Genomic DNA, 25,491 nt, shown 5'->3' on the forward strand with positions numbered 1-25,491 from the left:
GATCATACTGGTTCTCTGCTCTTGACCCCTGTTTTCTGTTGTTTAAGATGTTTATCAAGACAATATGTGCACTGCTGAACATAGACCCTTATCAGTAGTTCTGCTTTTGCCCTTTATCTTGTTCCCTCAGAAGCATGTGATCTTTGTTCTGCTTTTTGCTCTTTGAAGCATGTGATCTTTGTACCTACTCCCTGTTTTACACCCCCTCACCTTTTGAAACCCTTAATAAAAAACTGCTGGTTTGAGGCTCAGGTGGGCATCACAGTCCTACCAATATGTGATGTCACCCTCGGCAGCCCAGCTGTAAAGTTCCTCTCTTTGAACTGTCTCTCTTTATTTCTCAGCCAGCTGACACTTACGGAAAATAGAAAGAACCTATGTTGAAATACTGGGGGTAGGTTCCCCCAGTGGGTTGTTGGTTTAGGAGTTATGGAACTTGGCTATTTTTTGCTAAGCATTCATAATCTATAAATCTTGGTTTAGGACTTGGCTCAGTAAAGTTAGGCTCTCATCTTCTTCCTCACCAAAGTGCTTCTCAGTGATGTCCAAAGCAGACTGGCCAATCTGACAGTTCTCATGCAGTTGTAAAGCCTCAATTCTATTGATCCCACTGAGTTCTTCTATCAGAAAACATAGGATTTCCTTCTCAGACCATTTCTCTGCCACCTGGAGGATGCAAGAGATGACATCGAGGATGATGAGAACAATTTTAACATCTGGGGCAATAAGCAGATTCACCAGTCGCTCCGGGACCCCAGAGTGGAGGATCAGCTAAACCATGGTGACCCACATTGCAAAGTTAGCCACCGCCCAGACAGCCTCTTTCTGGACTTTAAATTCTCCTTTTTTTTTTTTTTTTTTTTTTTTTTTTTTTAGCAGAGCCACCAAGGGAGGCAAGACATTGTAGCAAGCAGCTGCTGGGTGTGGTGAGAGGGCCCTGCCACCATGTTGCTCAAGGCCTAGGTCACCTCCTTCTGGATGGAGGGCCTGTTGTGCTGCAGGAGCTGGGGCAGCATGTTCAGCATGCCCGCGTCAATGGCCATCTGTTTCTGCTCATCTGTGCCTGTGATAATGTTCCCCACAGTACGGAGAGAAGGGGTCAAGACATTGAGGTCTGAGCTGGTCATGAGTGCTACAAGCCTGGGCAGGATCCCCGTGTCAACCACTTGACCAATGTGCTCTTTGTAGCCATTGGTGAGGTAGGACAGCACCCAGCAGGCTTGAGAGAACCTCGCCGTGGTGGTGCTGGAGGAGTGAGAGGGCCAACAGCATCTGCTTCACTGCAGTTTCACAAGTGTGTGGGGTCTTCTTTTGGCACAGGTTCGACAAGGTCCAAGTGATGTTCTGCAGAAATGTGATTGGTAGGGTGGATGAAATCAGGGATGGCAGATGTGGGATGGCATTGCTTGAGATGATGTTATCTCTGAACTCTGGGCTGTCACAGGGTATATTATCAAGAGCCCACTTTGTCTGTTCACACACAGCCACACTGGGGGAATACAGGAGCTTGATCAAGGGTTGAATGGGTCCCCCTTCTACCATGGCTCAAATCTGCTCGGAAGTCCCTGAAGCAATGTTGGTCAGGGCCCAGGCGGCCTCAAATTGCAAGCGGGGTAAAATGATGACTTCAGGAACTCCACCATCCTGGGAACGAGAAGTGCTTCAATGGTCAATTTCAGAGGGGGGTTCTTTTCCTGGGATAGCATTTTCCTGGCTGTCTAGGTGGCCTGGAGACAAAGGACTGAATCTGAGCTATTCACACTTTTGATTATTTCACCCAGAGTGAGGCTGACTGCCACCCCTTTGGCTGGTTTTTTGGAAGCTGCATCAGGGCAGAAGCTGGTGATACTCCTTCCCTTTAAGGTCTGTTCATTTTTCTTGGCTTTTCAGTCCTCCAGTCTGACCACCATCCTCTGCTGTCGCCTCAGAGATGCATCTTTTCCTCAGTACTTAAATTTTCTCAGCCTCTTTTCTGGAGCGTCTAAGGTTGCTTTTTATCATTGGTTCTGTTTAGGTGATAAATTATGTTTATTGATCGGTGTATGTTGAACCAGCCTTGCATCCTAGAGATGAAGTCGACTTGATTGTGATGCATAAGCTTTTTGATGTGCTGCTGGATTTGGTTTGCCCAGTATTTTATTAAAGATTTTTGCATCAGTGTTCCTCAGGAATATTGGCCTTAAGTTTCCTTTTTTTTTTATTGTATCTCCACCAGGTTTTGGTATCAGGATGATGCTGGTCTTAAAAAATGAGTTAGGGAGAAGTCCCTCCTTTTCAATTATATGGAATAGTTTCAGAAGGAATGGTAGCAGCTCCTCTTTGTACCTCAGGTAGAATTTAGCTGTGACTCCATCTGGTCCTGGGCTTGTTTTGGTTCATAGGCTATTAACTACTGCCACAGTTTCAGAACTTGTTATTGGTTTATTCAGGGATTCGATTTCTTCCTGGTTTAATCTTGGGAAGGTACATTTGTCCAGCAATTTCTCCATTTCTTCAGATTTTCTAGTTTATTTGTATAGAATTATTTATAGTATTCTCTGGTGGTTATTTGTATTTCTGTGGGATCAGACAAATAGACCAATGGAACAGAATAGAGATCTTAGAAATAAGAGCACACATATACATCATCTGATCTTTGACAAACCTAACAAAAACAAGTAATGGGAAAAGGATTCCCTATTCAATAAATGGTCCTGGGAAAACTGGTTATCCATATGCAGAAAATTGAAACTGGACCCCTTTCTTACACCTTATACAAAAATTAACTCAAGATGGATGAAAGACTTAAATGTAAAACCCAAAACTATAAAAACCCTAGGAGGAAAGCTAGGCGGTACCATTCAGGACATAGGCATGGGCAAAGATTTCATGACAAAAACATCAAAAGCAATTGCAACAAAAGTGAAAATTGACAAATGGGATCTAATTCAACTAAAGAGCTTCTGCACAGCAAAAGAAACTATCATCAGAGTGAACAGACAACCCACAGAATGGGAGAAAATTTTTGCAATCTATCCGTTTAACAAACGTCTAATATCCAGAACCTACAAGGAACTCAAACAAATTTATGAGAAAAAGCAAACAACCCTATCAGAAAGTGGGAAAAGAATATGAAAAGACACTTCTCAAAAGAAGATATTTATGCAGTCAACAAACATACGAAAAAAAAACTTCAACAGCACTGATCATTAGAGAAATTCAAATCAAAGCTACAATGAGATACCATCTCACACTACTCAGAATGGCAGTTACTAAAAAGTCAAGAAACAACAGATGTTGGCAAGGCTGTGGAGAAACAGGAACACTTTTACACTGTTGGTGGGAATGTAAATTAGTTCAACCATTGTGGAAGACAATGTGACGATTCCTCAAAGACCTACAACTAGAAATACCATTTGACCCAGCAATCCCGTTACTGGTTATCTACCCAAATGAATATAAATAATTATATTATAAAGATACATGCATGTGTATGTTCATTGCAGCATTATTCACAATAGCAAAGACATGGAATCAACCCAAATGCACATGAATGACAGACTGGGTGAAGGAAATGTGGGACATATACACCATGGAATACTATGCAGCCATACAAAGGAATGAGATCATGTCCTTTGCATGGATGTGAATGGAGCTGGAAGCCATTATCCTCAGCAAACTAACACAGGAACAGAAAACCAGACACCTCATGTTCTCACCTATAAGTGGGAGCTGAGCGATGAGAGCACATGGACACAGTGAGGGGAACAACACACACTGGGGTCTGTCAGGGGAGCGAGGGGAGGGAGAGCATCAGGATAAATAGCTAGTGAATACAGGGCTTAATATTTAGGTGATGGGTTGATAGGTGCAGCAAACCACCATGGCACACGTTTACCTGTGTAGCAAACCTGCACATCTTGTATATGTATCCTGGAACTTAGAATTAAATAAAATTAAATTAAAGCAGAATTTTAAAATCTTGATGAAGTCTAATTTGTTAATTGTTTAAATGGTTCTTGTTTCTTCTGTCCCACCTAGGAAATTTTGCTATATCTAGAGTGTAAAGATTTTCTTCCATGTTTTCTCCTGGAAATTTTGTAATTTTTACTTGTTTAGATCTTCTCTAATATGAGTACTTAAGGCTATACATTATGCTCTAAGCTCTGCTTTAGTTTTATCCCACACATTTTGATGTTACCATTACCATTCCATTTAAAATATTTTATAATTTTCTTTCTGATGTTTTCTTTGACCCATGCACTATTAAGAGATATATTAATTTCTAAATGTTTGGGAATTTTCCTTATATCTTCCTGTTACTGATTTCTAATTTAATTATCTTGTAACAGAACATACTCTATATGATTTCAATCTGATTGAATTTCCTTATGGCCCATAAAATGGTCTATTTTGGTGACTATTGTGAATGCACTTGAAAAGGATGTTTATTCTTTTTTTGAATGGTATATTCTATACATTTATCAGTTGGGTCCAGTTGGTTGTATGTTTCAAGTCTTCTATGTCTGTACTGATTTTTTTTTGTGTACTCATTTTATTAATTAATGAAAAAAACTGTTGAAGCTCCAAATTGTATTTATGGATTTGTTTACTTTCCTTTCAGTTCTATCAGCCTTTTCCTTGGATATTTTGAATCTCTGTTACAGGATACACACACATTTAGGACTGTTATATCTTTTTGATAAGTTTACCCTTTTATCATTATGAAATTTACCTCCTATTCTTGGTAATATTCCTTGTTCCGAACTATACTTTGTCTGATGTTATCCATTCCAGTTTTTTTTACAATGAATTTTTGCAGAGTATATCTTATTTTGTCCTTTTATCTGTAATCCACTTCTTGTAGTCTACTCTGATAATCTGTTTTAATTAGAAAGTTCAGACCATTTACATTTAATGTGATTATTGATATGGTTGAATTTAAAACTACTATTTTGATACCTGTTTTTTATTTGCCCCATCTGTTCTTTGTTCCTTTTTTTCCTCTTATTTTTTTGGGGTGAGTCAGTTGAGCATTTTATAATATTTCAGTTTATCTCCACTATTGCTTATTAGTCATACTTAGGTTTTTGCTTTTGTGTTTTAAAGGTTATTTTTGATTCTTGAGTGCACATCCTTTGCTTATCAATTTCTACTGTGGGTGACAGGGTTTGCTACCTTTCCCCGAGTGACTTAAGGCCTTTGTTCCACAGAAGAGGAGGAGCCAGATGGGTTTTGTGCCTTTTTCACTTTACTGATGGAGGCCCTCTTCTCCTGCCCTGCCCCAAATATTTCTCATGTCCACTTGTAGTTCTTCTCCACACACCCCCATTGGAGGTATGCGGAGAAGAACTGCAAGTGGGCATAAACTTCCTTCATGTCTAAAACTCCCAGAGGCTCTATGATGTCCTACTAGTCCAAACAAGGCCTAGCAACTTAAAATTTTTAACTGAATTCGTCTTACCCACTTTTATGATGTTCAGTATCTCTTCCCCCAGTACTCTCCACAATTAAGCCAGTGCTTGTATCACTTTGGAGGCTCCTATCTTTCCTTGGCTTTCAGTCTATTTGGTTGCTCTTTCATCAGCTCTCTAATGAGATTAAGAAATATTCTGATTCTGTAGTTCATACATTTTTCTTGTACTTGGGGCAGGAATGATACCTTCCCAGCTAAACACTATGCAGAAACAAAACTCTTGCAATAAGCTTTTATGCAGGCATTAGTCATGGAAAAGCTGAGAAGCCAAATAGGGGTTGACGAGCAACTCAGAGACTAGCAACATTAGATAGATTAGGCTGGAGAGACAAAGAGAAGAGGCGCTGGTAAGCCCAGTAGCTAGGTTAATCCTGCAGAACCTAGGACCATGGAAGCTTTTCTGTCAGGAGCTGGAGCCATGGAAGAAACATAGACATCACTTAAGATATCCCCTGAGGCATAGAAGGAAGAAGGAAAATATTCTGTCTTTTCCTCTTCACATTCAGTTTCCTGACGGTGTTTCCTATTAGTCAAACTAGCTATCTCCAACAGACATGGAAACTTGGAGAATATAGCATGCAGACAACAGATAACACCCTTATTAGAAGAGAGCAGGAAAAGAATAAAACATAGACGCTGAGACCAATCACACTAAGACTAGCACAGGTGTTTATCCTCTATTTCTGAATGATGTGTTTATGTTTCCCCATATTGATTTTCCAATTTTAGACATTATCTGTTATTGACTTCCTGACATAGAAAATTTGGTTTTCTTCCACTACTCCTTTCTTCCCCAACCCTAAATTTCCACTATCTTGCAAATATTATTTATATTGCAAATTTTTGTCTAAAATAATGAGTGCTACATTATTATAAGTACATGTGTAGATGTTGTCCACTGCTGAATAATGTAATATAATATTAAAATGTTGTTTTAGCTAGGTGCAGTGGCTCATGCCTGTAATCCCATTATTTTGGGAGGCCAAGGCAGGAGGCCTACTTGTGCCTGAAAGTTTGAGATCAGCCTGGGCAACATAGTGAAATCTTGTTTCTACAAATAATAATAATGATAATAAATTAGCTAGACCTGGTGACATGTGCCTGTGGTCCCAGCTACTTGAGAGGCTGACGTGGGAGGATCGCATGAGCCTGGGAGGTCAAGGCTGCAGTGAGCTGTGATCATGCCACTTGTACTTCAGCCTGGGTGACAGAGTGAGACCCTGTCTCAAAATAAAAGTTGCGTTAATGTGGTAAAATGCACATAATATAAAACTTACCATCTTAATAATTTTTAAGTGTACACTTCAGTAGGGTAAGTATATTCAGTTTGTTGTCCAACCGATCTCCAGAATTTTTTCACACTTGTTAAACAACTTTCCATTTTCCCCTCACCCGAGCCCCTGGGAACAACCATTCTACTTTCTATCTTTTTGAATTTGACTTCCCTACAGATATCTCATATAAGTTGAGTCATATGGTTTTTGCCTTCTTGTGACTGGCTTATTTCACTTAATTAATGTCCTCAAGATTCATCCAGGTTGTAGCATGTGTCAGAATTTCTTTCATCTCTAAGGCTTAATAATATTTCATTGTATTACATACCATATTTTATCCATTCATCCATCAGATGTTTGGGTTGCTTTTACTTTTTGGTTATCGTGAATAATGCTGTTATGAATATGGGTGTATAAATATCCCTGAGACCCTAACTGCAAATCTTTTCACTAAATATCCAGAAGTAGAGTTTTTGACTCATATGGTATTTCTATTTTTAATTTTTCGAGGAACCATCATACTGTTTTTCATAGCAGCTGTACCGTTTTACCACCAAAAGTTCACAAGAGTGCAAATGTCTCCACATCCTCACCAATATCTATTTTCTTTCTTTCTTTTTTTTTCAATAGCAGCCATTCTAATGGCTGGGAGGCAATACCTCACTGTGGCTTTGATTTTCGTTTCCAAAATGATTAATAACATTGAGCATCTTTTCATATGCTTATTGGCCATTTGTATATCTTACTTGGAGAAATATCTATTCAATTCCTTTGCTGGGCTTTTCTATTTCTGCAAAAAAACATCATTGGGATTTTGATAGGAATTGCGTCAAATCTGTAGATCGCTTTGTAGAGTATTGACATCTTATTATATTAAGTCTTCTGATCCATAAACACAGGATATCTTTCCATTTATTTGTGTCTACCTTAATTTCTTTCAGTGACATTTTGTAATTTTCAGTGTGCAAGTCTTTTGGCTTGCTTATTCTGAATATTTTATTCTTTTTGATTCTATCATAAATGGAATTATTTTCTTAATTTCCTTTTCAGATTATTCATTGTTAGTGTGTAGAAATACAGCTTTTTTGTGTGTTTTGATTTTGAATGCTGTAACTTTGTTGAACTTGTTTATTATTTCTAACAGGTTTTTTTTGTGGCGTCCTTAAGGTTTTCTACATACAAGATTCTGTTGTTTATGAATAGAGATAATTTTAATTCTTCTTTTTGGATGCTTTTTATTTCTTTTTCTTGACTAATTGTTCTGGCTAAGACTTCTAGCACTATGTTGAATAGAAGTGTTGAAAGTGAGCATTCTTGTCTAGTTCCTGATCTTGTGGGAAAGCTTTCAGTCTTTCACCTTAACTATGATAGCCGTGGACTTTTCCTAGGTGGCCTTTATTGTGTTGAGGTAGTTTTGTTGAGTGATTTTTTTTCATCCTTAAAGGTTATTGAATTTCACCAAATACACATTCCAATATTTTTAAGACAATATTTTTACTCTGAAGTTTAAAATTGTTTGCTTGATTTTCTATGTACCTATCACCAATTTTTAATCCCAAAATGCTCCAATAGATCAATGAATTACTTATCAAAACAGTCAAACACATGAGGTAATCTATCAATTATTTTTTTCCCCTGGTGACTTTGCCTCTGATGCCCTCTGTTCTGTAGGCAGAACTGGTTGCTCTGAAGGCTGAGCCCTCAGCTGTTATATTGGGACTTCACTTTAGCACCATCCAGGGAATTCTTTTTGCCTGTCACCTGTTTGAATCTCCTGTTTCCTCTATCCCCTATCTTATTCTTTATTTTGATAGAGCATAATTTATAGTAACTTTCTTTATTATTATCCCTGATGAGTAGTTTGGTTGGGCACAGAATTTCAGGTTGAAAATATTTTTCCCTTAATATTTTGAAGACGTCAATCTCTTCTGGTTTCCAAAGATGAGTCTTAGACATTGTCTGGTGTTTGGGCAGTTTATTCTGGAAGTGCTCTTACAAGACAGATAGCGGGAGCAGACTGGTGGCATGGACCAGAGAAAGTCAGAAGTCAGATGACTGGGAGAGTCTCCATCTGGGGACCATTCTCAGAGTTTGGGGTATTCTTTCTCCTTTTTCATACCTGTATTCAGTCCAGGTCAGTTGCCAGGTATTCCTTTTATAAAGGAAGTATTAGTTATTCTTGTGAGGGTAAGCATTGTTTTAAGGTTGCATCTATGTTGAGTGGTCTTGTCCCCAGGGCAACCAGCATTTTTAGGTCTCATTGTCATAGAGACCCAGTAATTCCCAGGCCATGGTTGGAAATCTTAGGCCAGGTTGCACCATACTGCTAAGTGAACATATAGTGTAGACCCTGTGAGGTACTTGAGGAGGCCTTTTGGCCGTCATTAATCTTATAGCAACAATATGTCTCTTATAGTATACACACAATGTAATTTTGAGATGTTTAATGATACACTGATGCAAACCATTTTCTTCTATCCGAAAATTTTAGGTCTTTTCTTTCTCCCCTGCCTGCTGAAGTATTACCATAACATGCCTTGGTGAGAGTCATTTTTATTCATTTTGCTGTGTACTGTGTGGACCTTTTCAAACTGGCACTCATGTCCTTTGGGTCTGGGATTTTTTGACATGCATGCTGTTTTTTGAAGATATTCTCTTGCCCATTTCTTCTGTTTTCTTTTTCTGGAACTCTTACTAATTAGACGCCGAACTTCCTCTAACTTTCTTTTTTTCCTACCACTATTTTCCACTTCTTTGTCTTTTTTGCTTTTACTTTCTAGGAGATTTCCTTAACTTTATCTTCTAATTGTGGGATTTAATTTAAAAAGTATGTATCTATACTTTAATTTTAAAGAGCTCCTTTTCTTGAAATGTCCCTTTTTAATAGACTTCTGTTTTTATGAAGGTAATGCTTTATTATCTCACTGATTTTTGCCCCCGGTCTAATGCCTTAAATTTATTTTTCTTGTATTTATACTGACTAGGCCTGCCAATACAATATTATTATTATTATTAATTTTTAATTAACAAATAAAATTATATATATTTATGTATACAATATGTTTTGAAATATGTGTACATTGTGGAATGGCTAAATTTAGATAATTAACATGCATTTATCACATGCATTTTTGTGTGCAATGAGAACACTTAAAATTAGTAATCAAGTATACAATATATTGTTATTTATCATAGTCACAATGTTGTACAATAGAGCTCTTGAACTCATTCTTCCTGTCTAACTGAAATTTTATATTCTTTGACCAACACCTCTCTAAACCCTTATCTCTCCACATTCCTAGCCCCTCGTAACTACTACTCTACTTTCTGCTTCTATGAGCTCAACTTTTTAGACTCCTGTAAGTGAAATCATGTGGTATTTGTCATTCTGTGCCTGATTTAGCATCGTGCCCTCCAGATTCATCTGTATTCAGGCACCTGTTCTTCAGACTCTGACTGAATGGGCTAGTGGAGTTCATTGGGGTCCTATCTATTCCTTATGAAGATTGTCAGACAATCCTCTTGCTTTCAGACCAACTTAAACTATTGGACTCAGTAATATCTGGTTTATTCAATCCTTGAGAATTTTCAAGATTCTGTAACTTCTTAACCTTTTGGCATATAATTAGCTTACTTCTTATTAGAGATCCTATTATAGATTCAAGCTTCTTTTGTCTTTGGTCTATTAGGCTGCTTCTCATTTATTGCTTTTCAGTTTCTAGATTTTGTTGACATCTCTCATATCCTGTCATTATTTCTCTTTTTTGTGGATTTATAGTTTTAAATTCCTTTTCCTTTTATTTTAGTGGGATTTCAGAAGGTTACAAGGAAAAAACAATTATACTCAGTCCACCAAGCTTACCCATAAATTTATGTTAATTAATAATTCTATTTTAATTGAGAAAAATAGAAATAAAAGAAATGATTAGTAAAGTTATAACTGGGTTAATTTATTTGCTGGGTAATTCAACTTAAAAATAATTTTTTTATTAATAGTAAAGTGATGAGCAAAAATGAACATATTGCTTAAGCTGTTAGATATTTCACTTTACATTTTCTTTTCATGATTTTAAAGATTATAATGACAACAAAAATTATAGTACAAAGGAAAAATGCAGACTACAAATTTGTAAATACTGCTTGATCACAAATATGTAAATCTTGAGTTTCAGGATGAAAAGATAGATTTTATTTTCCCTTTGTACGCCAATGAAAATAGTTATTATAAATATTCTTTACTTTTCATTTGTTGTATTCAGGGTGCTTTGATGTTTACCAGTGGTTATTTTGAGCCCATAAAATGGTAAGAAATAACTCTGAATGGGAGCATGGAAAAAGGAGAACAAAGAAACAGGCTAGACACCACAGAAAACTCTGGACTCCGAGATAGGCAAGCAGGTTTTGAAGTGGTCCTTGACATTTTTCCTGTCACTGTAACTGGTCATGACTTTGGAATGTCTTTCTATTAGCAGAAGATGAGCATATTTGTAGTTGTAAATGTCAGACAGGCCATGTTGGGAGTGGGCATCTCTGGAACTGTGTATGGTGGGAGGAAGGGTATTTTTTTCTCCTTGTAGTTTTTTGTATTCTCCAAATTTTCTATAAAAATCATCTATTAACTGCCAGTGGGGAGCTCAAGAGATGTTCAATAGATGGGGTCAACAGGATGCAGATGTGTGTAGGACATAAAGAAGAGGAAGAAGGACCCTGAGTTCTGGGCAGGCAAGGGATGTAGTGCTCTGAACTGGCCAATGTAGTTCCTTCTAAGGGAGCTATCCCTGCTTCCAGTCCCTAACACAAGAGAGGCCATAGGTGCACCTATGATCCCACTAGCCTTCGGCGTAGTTGATTAGAATAGGTATGAGCTTTGGCCCAGGACTAAACTTTGACTAATTTCTTTTGACACTCCTGTCTTTGAAAGGTGAATCTATCTCCCCCAACTCCTTGGTTCTAAGCTGAGTTTATGAGCAGCTGACTGGTAAGAGTATGGTGGAAATGATGCCAAGTGAGTTACAAGGCTAGGCCAAAAAAGGCAATGCATCCTTCGCTTGGCTCACTGGAACAGTAACGTTGGAACCTTGAGCCACCACGTAAGAATTTCTGTCATCTGAGGCCATCATCCTGAGATGAAGCCCAAAGTAGTGTACATGGAGACACCCTGCAGAGAGCCCTTGAAACCTCAGAGGAAAGGGAGGTGCCTAACCAGCCCCCAGCTGCTTTGGCAGTTATAGTCTTCCAGCTCCAGGCTTTGACTACAGCTGTGTGGCAGACTCTGAATCAAAACTACCTGGCTGAATGCTTCTCAAATCCTTGACTCCCAGAAACAGGAAAAAACCAAAAAACAAAAAACAAAAAAAAAAGATCGTTGTTTTAAACCACTGAAGTGTGTAGTTTTGTGACATAGCTATAGGTAATTGACTTACGGTACCAAAATATTTTCCAGTTGTCTACAACTATATAACCAACTATCCCAGAACTTAGGGTATAAAGCATGCATTTTATTATGCCCACATATGCTATATAACAAGAATTCAGACAGGTACAATGAGCATGGCTTGTCGCTGCTCCACGATATCTGATGCATCAGCTGGAAAGACTCAAAGGCTGGGAGTGATCGACTGGGGACTAGTGTCCTCTGCAGATAGCTTTACTCACACATGTCTGGTGGTTGATGCTGGCTGTTTTCTGGGACCTCCACTGGAACATTCAGCCACAGCCCCTTCCTGGTCTCTTTGTGTGACCTGGGTTTCTTCACAACTGGTAGTCAGATTCCAAGAGCAAGCTGCTGATGTCTTAAGGCCTAATCCTGGAAATCTGCCCACTGCCACTTCTGTTGTATTCACATAGTCCCGATTCAAGGGGAGAAGACATGAACCCTGTCTCTGGATGGGAGAAATGTCAAAGATTTTTGTGTATATTTTAAAAACTGTCATACAGCCCGTAGGCTAGGCAGTGATCTGTAACATGGTCTGGCTCAGAAAGATGAACTGGGTTATTTTCTCTTTTTCAAAAATTTGAACTAATGAATACAAAGGAACAATTTAGTTAGAAGTGGTGGGTGGAGATGAAAAAATACCATGAAGTATGGACAAGGCCATGGTAAGTCCAGGTTATAAAGAGTCAGGAACTATGAGAAAGCAAAACATCTATGGAGTAGAAATACAATGAAGAGAAAAGGAGAAATGGAATGAAAGAAAATTCACGTAGTCCTGGAGAGAGATCATGACAAGGCAGGGAGCCTCTAGAATGCCTAACTCTTTCTGACAGTTCCTATTCAGTTCCCATTCATTTGTTGTTTTTGACACTGATCTTACTTTTCTTACCCATTTTTCTAGGTCACAGTCAATACCAATGACCTATATGGCAATAGGACATGCTGAAATGAGCGGGGCTAGGCAGCAGGTTTCTTCAGTCTTCAGAATTTTTACTGACATGGTGAGAGCCACATTAGAGAGAAAGAGAAATAACTGTGTGAAGCGGTTGCTGCTGAGTAATAAGAAAGAGCCACTGTGTGCTTATTACTGCCTCTGAGCTTGATTATTACAGGCTGGGAAGAGGTGTAGGAAGTGGGAGCAAGAACAGAAAATAACTTCACTATTTTCAAAGATGTATTGTTTTATAATGCACATTGAAATGGAAATGGATAACAGTAGAGATATGGTTTTATCCAACCATAGGGATTATTTTCATAAATAAGAGAATGAACAAAATTTCAAAATACATTTGGCCAATAGATTTTCCCTGAACTTTGAGAACCCTTATCTGGTGGATATTTGCCACATGATGACTAAATTTAGTGGCATACTTTTTTTTTTTTTTTTATGAGACGGAGTCTCACTCTGTCACCCAGGTGGAGTGCCGTGGTGCGATCTTGGCTCACTGCAACCTCTGCCTCCCGGGTTCAAGCGATTCTCCAGCCTTGGCCTCTTCAATAGCTGGGACTACAGGCTTGCATAGTGGCATACTCTTTTAATAGAAACATTTGTTTCCCAAGAAACTAGGGCCAATCATGGTGGCTAATGCCCGTAATCCTAGCACCTTGGGAGGCTCAGGCAGAAGGATTGCTAGAGCATGAAGGTTGAGACTGTAGTGAGCTGTGATTGCAGCACTGCACTCCAGACTGGATGACAGAGCGAGACCTGACTCAAGAAGAGGAAAAAAAAAAAAGGAAGAAAGGAAGGAAAAAAGAAAGAAACTAGCTGTTTTCCTGATGTCTTGAATAGGGGCATTTTGATTTTATCTACTGCTATATACTGATTTTCTCTTCTAAATAAATAGTAGGCAGTCATTAAAGTACCACTATCAAAAAAGTGTTGACCCCAAAGATATCATTATTTTATTAGAACACAGAATTCTGGGTTGTGAATAATACTGATATGTATATTTTTCTTACAGGGCTTGCTCGCTCCTTGCCTTGCCTGGCCTTGCCTTGCCTTGGCCTTGCCTTTGCCTTGCTTTTGCCTTGCTTTTGCCTTGCCTTTGCCTTGCCTTGCCCTGCCCTTCCTTTCCTTTCCTTTCTCTTCTTCTTTTTTTTTTCCTTTTACCAAAGACTCACTTAAAATTCTGCCAATAAAGTAGTGTTTTGAGCTGCTCTTGCTATGACAGAGAGGATACAATGTGAAGTCAAGTCAGGGGAAGGTTATACCTACTTACAAGGGTCATTCTTTGAAAAACACCTGGGTTTTTACTCTTTTATACCATAACACACTAACATTTAATACCTATTGTAGTTATTTAACCTAATAACAGTACCAAATATATAATGGATCTTTCTTCTGTAGGAGGAACATAGAATAATAATGCTTTAATTTTGTATGTCTCTGTTCTCTAATGGCAGGCTATCATTTTCTATAATTTACCAGAGATTATGAACAATGTGTGTAGGCTGAGTGTAGTTGCTTAGTAACCACTTTTTAAAACTTTCTTAAATGTAATTGCCTCTCTGCCAGGGAAACATTGATTCAACAAATTTGCATTGAACCACTTCCTAAGCAACTCAACATATTAAATATCCCTGTGCTTTTTATTTCAAATTATTTGCCTTTTAAATTCTGTTAAGGTAAGCCACCTTTGTTTTGATCATTATTTCTCTTTGAACAAAGTGAAACTTCCAAATGATTATTTGTACACTGTAATATTCCCTACTGTTTTTCTGTATCTCTGTTCTTAATGCTTTTTTAGAGTTGAGGATAGAAACTTGCAAAAAATCATGAAAATCCCCAGTTTCTCTCTGAATAATTCTAAATGCTTTCAAATACCACCAGTCTGGGGTTTGTTTAAACCTGTATATCAAAATTTGCATCATATGAATGTTCTCTTGGCTTCTGTCTCTGATTTCACCTCTTTCTGTCAATCAAGCATCTATATTGCTCTTAAGAAAATGTGAACTGCATGAGGACACCTTACCCATAACTTCACTTTTTATGGTTGTGTCTACCCATGCACACTGACTTGCAGGGGGAAAGGGTTAAAAGGTAGACTTCAATGGAATGTCTGTTGTTGGTATTTCAAGTTATTAATTGCTTTGCCATTTCAAGTCCAACTTGTATAGCTGCCCACATTTTCTCATTTGGCAGAAAGTTCTGTTGGTGTAGGAATAGTTCACAGCTGATAACAAAGTTGACTTCCTCTTTAATTCTAAGTTCGAGGTAAGTGTAAGATAGAAGAGACCAGAAATAGGTTTGAGGAACTGAAAAGCATGTTTGTATTTCTGTCCCCAATCCCCAGACTTAGTAAATGACCTCCAAGCTAGAGGAGAGGAGATTTTAGAGAAAGAAAAAAGGAAATGAGAAGCAGTGGAATGATCGCACTCTCTGAACTCCACCTATATACCCGTCTCCACCCTATAAAATCTTCCTTAAGTCTCAGGATCCTAGAGAGGAAAGTCCCAGGTACAATCTAGAACAACAGCAAGACAGAGAGAAAAGCCCTGCTCCATGCCAGCTTAGCAAAATGGGAGGTGGTATATATGAAAAAAAGTGAACCAGATAAAACACCCTCTCCTCAGCTTTTCCTATGGATCTGGAATCCAGTTTTTCCTAGGGATCCAGCATGGGGACACAGAAGTTGTCTAAGAGTAGTAGCTGGAAAGCCTCCCAGGAGGTCACCCATTGGTCTGAGAAGGTCTTCACTGAAAGAATGCTGCATGCATTTCTAGCCGTGGTCCAGACAGAGTGTGGAACTGAATCCAGAAGACTGGCAGCACCGGAAGGCAAAGAATAGCCTGTGGTCAAGAGCTCTGAGCCCTGCTCAAGGTCACATATACCACTTGAACCAAGAGGGCAGGAAAGTTATATCAGTAGTAGTAGGCACTAGCAGAGACAGGACCTTAGAGCCTTAGAGTAGCTACATATATTCTACCAAGGCCACAATGCTCCCAAAGGCTTCCCTAGGACTCAGAAACTGCCCTGGTAAGAAGGATGAAGGAAGATAAAACATTCAGCTCACTAAAATTTAACCTGGTAGGTGACTTGATTACAAGTCAGAATTGATTGAGATGAGAATCACTGCTGGACTGAGAAATCTCAAAAGTACTTGTTTTAAGTCATCTGCCATTAGAAAGTCCACAAAAACAACTCTGAGTTATACGAATAAAGCAATTGAACATGTTTGCACTGTTTAATTCATACCTGTGTGGGTCAGCCTGGTTGTGTCTCAAGACAGGAGGGGTTGGGGGGTATGTATGGGAGGGTACAGAGGAGGTGATAAGTCTGAGTGTATTGGAGTATATATCCTATATGGGTCAGTCTGGTGATAGGATCAAGAATAGGCTACCTGGACACAGGTAGCTGTGGTTTGAATCCCGGCTCTATCAATTACCAGTTTTGTGTTTTAGGGCAAATTCTTCAATCTGCTGAATCTGACTTTCTTCTTCTGCAGAAATATGATAATATTCAACTCCATATGGTTGTTGTGAGGTTTTGAGATAATATACATTAAATATTTGGCACATAGTGACTAGAATATAATGACAATGTATCATATCCTTGACCTCCAGTGCTCTTCCCTCCTCCCCACCCCTACCAGCTCCTTCTACCTCCCTGTATGCATGAAAGAAGTCTCTGAGTGGGTAGAACTTTATTTTATTCACTTCTCTTTTCATAGTGTCTGGCACGTAGTAGGTTCCCAATAAATAGTTGTTGGTGAATAAGTTGGGGTGGAACTCTAGGAAGACAGCTGGGAGTATTAAAGCAGGTTCTACGTGTGAGGTAAGTCCCAAATGGAAGAATAAAGCTTAGTGGAGTGAACAGAAGAGTAGGTGGTGACAAATGCTAGGCTTCAGGCAAGCAGGTTTTGATCAGAGTGAGATAAACAGAACACAATTACACATACACCTATTTACAATAGAAAAGGAACAGAAATCTATGGTCTGTATACACAAAAAATCCTGTGCTATAAAGGAATACCTTTATAGACCACTGGTTGTGTTTTCCAACAGTGTGGTATACATTTGTGGGGAAGTGCCCATGTGTACGTTAGTGTGTATTTCTGAATGTGTATAAAATACTTCGCCTAGATTTTTCAATCTTACCTGAGTCATTTGATCAACCTTTCTATCATCTATCTTATGCATACTGAGTTTTTTCTGTATTAAAAATGTAAATAGAATTTAACTACATCACAAGGTCAGTATTAATGCTTTATGATTCTTTAAGAGCTTGTGAAGATGAAGAAAGTGTTAAACGATTTGAATTTGAAATTTCAAGATCACTGTAGGTTTTTAGAATACAATAAACCCTTAGACCTGGCTCGTTTATAAAATGAGTAACAGACTTGACCTTGGAATAAGAGCAAACTCTTAAAGGATAATGGGATTAGGACATAGTATGCCTTTCCTCTTTTTTTTTCTTTTCTATTTTTTTTAAATAAGAAACTTTTAAAATCTCATGTTTATAGTTTTTTATTATTTTTATCATAACTACTTAAAATGGTGGCTAATGGTTTTCTGAAGGAAGAATTTTGTATTTCTAATTTTTGAAGAGATTTACTGTCTTCGACATGGTAAATGATGCTGTTTAATTTTGTTTTCCTTGAAACTCTTCATTTGATTTCATAGTTTTAGGTATAAAAGGAATGTCCTACATACAAAATTATCTTCCTTAATATTATGACATTCTCATCAAGCTGTTCATAAGCAGATTTAGCAGATAAAAATTAGATGTTAGACCAACAAATGACTATCAGGTACTTCTTTCTGTGCAGAATGATTTACTAAATCACAGATGCTCTGAATTAAAATGTATACACACACGGTTCCCGTGATTGGTGTGATCATGTTTTTCACTTCTGAGGCAAGTTAATTTTCTATCAATTTGTGTTACATATTTGCAAAAAAAAAAAAAAAATCACAAAATGTTCTTATTAGGATTTTAAGCTTTGAAACTATAGCTTCTTTTATTTTCTAATAAACAACATGAAATTAGATTTGTGAGTGGACTATTGCTTTTCATTTTTAAGAACAAAATGACCAGTTTGTTACTATGACTACCTAATGTCATAGGTAGGTTGTGACTATCTAGGTCGGTGGCATGGGTGGTAAGAAGAATTTGCCAAGACAGTTTTAGGTTAGGAAAGGAAAACTTATTAGAGAAGATATGAAAATACATTGTAAGGGTGCAACAAACAGGTCAGCAAGAAAGGAGCTGACTACAAGGAGACAAAGGCTTGCTGGGGATTTTATAGAATAGTGCTATGCTGTGTGCTGAAGAGGGCTTTGTACTAATAATGCTAGTGTTGCAGTGAGCTAACTTGGATTTTTCTGTCAGCTGAGGGGCTGGTGATAAGTCGGGCATAGGAAGATTGTGAGTTATTTGCACAGGAGGGCTATGTGTCCTGGATCATGAAGAAAGGCAGACTCATAGCTTATCTGCTTTCTCCTTTTGCTTTCCCCTGCTCCCACCAGCATAACTCCTTTTCCCTAAATAGGACTCCACACCTAATACTGGTCAGAATTTAATTGTTAAATCCCAGGATGGCACACAAATTGGTATTCAGTTTTGATAGAGTCATTGGCTCCAGTTTCAGCTACACGGGATGACCCAGCAAAATTCAGCAGAAATTATCATCTAACAGTAGCTCATTCTTTTTTAGTGGAATCTCTTAAAAGATTTTCATCAACTAGATGATATTTTCAATATTAGCCACTAGCAGAACTGTTCTGCTAGTAAGTCCAGTTCTGCTATATACATAGCTGAACTATGTTCTGCTAGTAAATACAGAGTCCAGTTTTTGAGTTTATGTATGTCTGAATCCAAAAGACCGTATTCTTTTCATAAGGCTACTTTAGGAAATAGCTGGTGTAGGCAGTTTCACTTCAGGCTAGGATGTGAAAAGTTGTGGATGGCTTTTTCTCCCATGGTAACACCATGAAATATCCAGACAACATACAACTCACATGTACCTATGGGATTTTTGAAGACTGTTGGATGTAGATAAGCCTTTACAAAGTGATTACAAGAAAGAAAAGTCCTTCATAAGTGAGCAATATAATGTGGCAACTTCTGGGTGGAAACATTGGATCCTACAGGCAGGAGGAGGAGAAAGTGCCAAAACTCAAGAGACTTGACTGATTTCAACAGAAGCACTGGTGAAGGAATGGCAAGTAAAAGTCAATTTACCACCACATGATCTCACTCATAAGTGGGAGTTGATCAATGAGAACACATGGACACAGGGAAGGGAACATTACACACCAGGGCCTGTCGTGGGGTGGGGGGCTAGGGGAGGGATAGCATTAGGAGAACTATCTAATATAGATGACGAGTTGATGGGTGCAGCAAACCATCATGGCACGTGTGTATACCTATGTAACAAACCTGCATGTTCTGCACATGTACCCCAGAACTTAAAGTGTAATAATTTAAAAAGTCAATTTACCCCAAGTTAAATAAATACACAAAAAATTATAAACTGATAAGAAGAAAGATAAATAAAAAGCCCTAAACATTGCCAGAGGGGGAAAAATGATGTAACACATACAGATGAGAATTATGACTGACTTAACACAGGAAACAATGCAAGGTAAAAAGATAATGGAATGACATATTTAAAACACTACAAAAAACACTTTTCAATCTATAATTTCATATGTAGTAAAAATATTCTTCAAACATAAAGGCAAAATGAAGACATTTTCAGAAAAATGAAAGCTGAGAGAATATTTCACCTATAGATCTTCACTATAAGAACTGCCGAAGGCAAGTTTTCAGTTGAAGAGCACTGGTATCAGTAGAAAGCTTGGATCTACAATAATGAGTGAGGAGTGCCATAAAAATAAAACAGGCCGGGCGCGGTGGCTCAAGCCTGTAATCCCAGCACTTTGGGAGGCCGAGACGGGCGGATCACGAGGTCAGGAGATCGAGACCATCCTGGCTAACACTGTGAAACCCCGTCTCTACTAAAAAATACAAAAAACTAGCCGGGCGAGGTGGTGGGCGCCTGTAGTCCCAGCTACTCGGGAGGCTGAGGCAGGAGAATGGCGTAAACCTGGGAGGCGGAGCTTGCAGTGAGCTGAGATCCGGCCACTGCACTCCAGCCTGGGGAACAGAGCGAGTCTCCGTCTCAAAAAATAAAAAATAAAAAAAAATAAAAATAAAAATAAAACAAGTAATAAATACACAACAATTTAAAAACTTACCTTAGTTTTCGAAAGACATTTGACTAAGACAAAATTAGCATAAATACATAATAAATATATCAAAAAGAGAGGAAGTGATAAATAGAAATATACACAATGTCACAAGTTCTTAATGCTATATGTGAAGAGATGTAATATTAATTCCATGTAAACTGTGATAAGTTAAGGATGCACACAGCAACAACTAGAAATAAACCAAAGAGGTACAGGCAAAAAGTCAAAAAAGGGCATAATACTGAATACTAGAAATTATTTCAATATGAAGTAAACATTCTTACCTAAACTATCAAGAATTTAAAAATTGACACATCTATTAAAGAAAAAGTTATTTTTCTATTTTTTAAAATATTGCAAATTCATTGTCAAATGAAGAGGCAATCAATAATCAAGTAGCTAAAAATGTAGGGCAAAAGTATTATAGAATTATGTCAGCACATTAATTTACATTAAGTTCTTTTCGTAAATTTTGTAAAGACTAAGTCTTTGAGACCATTTGTCAGTCTGTAAAAAAATTTTTTAAACTCTATTCAGATAAAATGTAAATAAAATAAAAATAAACTCTTAAAATTGCATGTTTTAAATGTACAGTTTGATGAGCTTTTACAGTATATATATATACTACCACAATTAAAATATAGAATGCATCTACCACCAAAAGAAAAAGAAAAAAAAAAACAACCTCCTATTTTTCCTTTGGAGTCAGTCCCCACCCAACCTTGCAACTGTAGTCTACATTCTTTCACAATAGGTTTGATTCTCCTTTTAAAAATTTCATATATAGCAAAGAATGGTGTATTTACTCTTTTTTTCTGAGTTATTTCATTCAGCACAATGTTTTGAGATTCATAGACATTTTTACACTTATATGTACTTCATTTCTTTTTATTTTTGAGTAGCATTCTATGATATGAACATACCACTTATCTATATCAATTCACCTATTTATGGATATTTGGATTGTTTCCTGTTTGGGGATCTTGTGGATGAAGCTGCAAAGAACATTCATGTACAAGTCATTTTGTGGACAAATGTTTTCATTTTTTAAAGGTAAAATACCTAAGACTGAAATATCTGGGTTGTATGGTAAATGTATGTTTTTGTATAAAAACTATCAAACTATTTCACTGTGTATTTCTTTAAATTTACATTTCCCTAGTGACATCTTTTCATATTGGTCATTCAGGTATCTTCTTTTGTGATGTGCCTCTTTAAATATTTTGCCCATCTTTCCTTGATTTATATCTCTTCTAACTTTTGAGTTGTGACAGTTTTTATATATTCTGCACATAAGTCCTTTGTCAGATATATATGTATTACTCATGTTTTCTTTCAATGTTTGCTGTGTTTTTTAACATTTTCATAATGGTATCTTTTGAAGAGAAGTTTTTTCTTCTGACGAACTTCCATGTGTTATTTCCTTCTTTTATTGTTTGTGCTTATTGCATCCTAAGAGGGCTTTGGTTACTCAAAGTGGCAAGGATGTTTTTCCTATGCTCTCTCCTAGACGTTTTATAGTTTTAGCTTTTGTGTTTAGCAGTATCATTTATTATGAATTAATTTTTAGTATGATGAGAAGGATTGAGGTTCTTCTTCCCCAGCCGCCAGTTGCATTGCAAGTTGTTCCAGAACTATTTCTTTATTCCATTCCACTGATCTATATGTCTATGCTTAAACCAGCTCCACTCTGTCTTTATTCTTATAGATTTATAGTAAGTTTTGAAATTAGGTGCCCTAAGTCTTTTAACTTTGTTTTTCTTTTAAAAAATGGACTATTCTATATATTTTGCATTTTAAATAATTTTAGGGCTCACCTCAATTTCTAGAAAAAATCCTGCTGGAATTTTGAATTGCATTGAATCTACAGATAGATTTGATTTGGGCATTTTTTGATCTTACACACATTTTGATAGATTAATCCCTAATCCCTAAACACCTAATGATTTTTTTCCTAGTATAATGGCATTGGATTTTTAGTTTCAATTTCCAATTTTTAATTGCTAGAAGAGAGAAATACAATTCATTGTTACACAGTGACTATTATCCTGTGATCTTGCTGAGTTAACAAATTAGTTCTACTGACTTTTGTTGTAGATTCCAAAGGATTTTCTACATACAGGTATACCTCATTTGTGCTTTGCAGATATATATATATATATATTTTTTTTACTAAAGGTTTGTGGCAACCCTGCATTAAACAAGTGCATCGATGCCATTTTTCCAACAGCCCTTAGTGCCTCTGTGTCACATCTTGGTAATTCTTGCAATATTTCAAACTTTATTATTATTATACCTGTTATGATGATCTGTCATCAGTGATCTTTTTAAAGTTTTAACTTTAATTTTTGTGGGTACATAGTAGGTGTATGTATTTATGGGGTACATGAGATATTTTGATACAGGCATGCAATGCATAATAATCACATCATATAAAATGAGATATCCATCCCCTCAAGCATTTATCCTTTGAATTACAAATCCAATTATACTCTTTTAGTTACAAATCCAATTATACTCTTTTAGTTATTATTATATAATAATAAATTATATTAATAATAATAATTTTAGTGAATTATTATTCACTATTGTCACTCTGCTGTGCTATTAAATAGTAGGTCTTATTCATTCTAAGTATGTTTTTGGTGCCATTAACCATCCCCATTTCTCTCCCTCCCCACTACCCTTCCTAGCCCCAGATCATGGTACTGTCTATCGCCATGAGTTCAATTGCTTTAATTTTTGGCTCCCACAAATGAGTGTGAACGTGTAAGTTTATCTTCCTGTGCTTAGTCTATTTTACTTAACATGATGACCTCCAGTTCCATCCACGTTGTTGCAAATAACAGGAACTCATTCTTTTTTGGACTGAATAGTAGTATTCAGTTGTGTATATGTATCACATTTTCCTTATCCTTTCATCTGTTGATGGATCTTGGGTTGCTTCCAAATCTTAGCTAGTGTAAACAGTGCTGCAACAGGCATAGGAGTGCAGAGATCTCTTCCATATACTGATTTCCTTTCTTTTCAGTATATACCGAGAAGTAGGATTGCTGGATCATATGGTAACTCAATTTTTAGTTTTTTGAGGAAGCTGCAAACTCTTCTTCATCGTGGTTGTACTAATTTACATTCCCACCAACAGTGTACAAGGATTTCTTGTTCTCCACATCTTCACCAGCATTTGTTATATAATGCTGTCTTTTGGATATAAGCCATTTTAACTGGGGTGAGATAACATATCATTGTAGTTTTGATTTGCATTTCTCTGATGATCCATGATGTTGAGCACCTTTTCATATACCTGTTTGCCATTCGTATGTCTTCTTTTGAAAAGTGTCTATTCAGATCTTTAGTTTATTTTAAAATCAGATTATTACATTTTTTTTCCTAGAGAGTTGTTTGAGCGCCTTACATATTCTAGGTATTAATCCCTTGTCAAATGGACAGTTTGCAAACATTTCCTCCCATTCTGTGGGTTATCTCTTTATTTTGTTGATTGTTTCCCTTGCTGTACAGAAGCTTTTTAACTGGATATGATCCCATTTATCAATTTTTGCTTTTGTTGCCTGTGCTTGTAGAACATTACTCAAAAAATATTTTCCCAGATCAATGTCCTGGAGAGGTTTTCCCAGTGTTTTCTTGTAGCAGTTTCATAGTTTGAGGTCTTCGACTTAACTCTTTAATCCTTTTTTTAAATTTTTTATTTATTTATTTATTTTTGAGACAGAGTCTTGCTCTGTCGCCCAGGCTGGAGGGCAGTGGTGTGATATTGGCTAACTGCAGCCTCTGCCTCCCAGATTCAAGCCGATTCTCCTGTCTCAGCCTCCTGAGTACCTGGGACTACAGGTGCTCACCACCACACCCGGCTAATTTTTTGTATTTTTAGTAGAGACGGGGTTTCACTGTGTTAGCCAGGATGGCCTCGGTTTCCTGACCTCGTGATCCACCCATCTCGGCCTCTCAAAGTGCTGGGATTACAGGTGTGAGTCACTGCACCTGGCCATCTTTAATCCATTTTGATTTGATTTTTTTAAGGTGAGAGGGACCTAGTTTCTTTCTTCTGCATACAGATATCCGGTTTTTCCTGCACCATTTATTGAAGAGATATTCCTCTCCCTATTGTTTGTTCTTGACATTTTTGTCAAAAATGAGTTCACTGTAAATGTTTGGTTTTATTTCTGGGTTCTCTTTTCTGTTCCATTGGTCTATGTGTCTGTTTATATGCCAGTATCATGTTGCTTTTGTTAATAAGCTCTGTATTATTATTTGAAGTCAGGTAACATGATTCTTCCAGTTTGGTTCCTTTTGCTCAGGATGGCTTTGGTTATTCTGGGTCTTTTGTGGTTCCTAAAGTTTAGAATTATTTTTCCTGTTTCTGTGAAGGATGTCATTGGTATTTTGGTGGGGATTGCACTGAGTCTGTAGATTGCTTTGGGTAGTATGAACATTTTAACAATATTGATTCTTCTAATCCATTAGCATAAAATATCTTTCCATTTTTTTGTGTCCTCTTCAATTTCTTGCATCTGGGTTTTATCGTTGTTATTGTAGTGTTCTTTCACTTATTTACCTTAGTTAATTCCTTGGCATCTTATTTTATTTGCATCTATTACAAATGTGATTGTTTTATTGATTTCTTTTCCTAATTGTTCACTGTTGGCATATAGAAATGCTACTAATTTTTTATGTTGATTTTGTATCCTGCAACTTTACTGATTTTTAATTAGTTCTAATAATTCTTTGGTGCATTCTTTAGGTTTTTCCAAATATAAGATCAAATCATCTGCGAACAAGGATAATTTGACTTCTTCCTTTCCTTTGGACACCCTTTATTTCCTTTTTTTTTTTTTTTTATTATACTTTAAGTTCTAGGGTACATGTGCATAACGTGCAGGTTTGTTACATATGTATACTTGTGCCATGTTGGTGTGCTGCACCCATCAACTCATCAGCACCCATCAATTCATCATTTATATCATGTATAACTCCCCATATACACCATGGAATACTATGCAGCCATAAAAAAGGATGAGTTTGCGTCCTTTGTAGGGACATGGATGCAGCTGGAAACCATCATTCTTAGCAAACTATCACAAGAAGAGAAAACCAAACACCGCATGTTCTCACTC

General features: G+C 37.2%; 1 pseudogene; it reads right to left on the bottom strand.

Annotated features, from left to right (window-relative positions):
- Positions 1-427: 427 nt before the first annotated feature.
- Positions 428-1,982, bottom strand: LOC111529543 (annotated as a pseudogene).
- Positions 1,983-25,491: the final 23,509 nt, after the last annotated feature.

Source organism: Piliocolobus tephrosceles, chromosome 4 (assembly GCF_002776525.5).
Source record: "Piliocolobus tephrosceles isolate RC106 chromosome 4, ASM277652v3, whole genome shotgun sequence".
NCBI classification, from domain to species: domain Eukaryota; kingdom Metazoa; phylum Chordata; class Mammalia; order Primates; family Cercopithecidae; genus Piliocolobus; species Piliocolobus tephrosceles.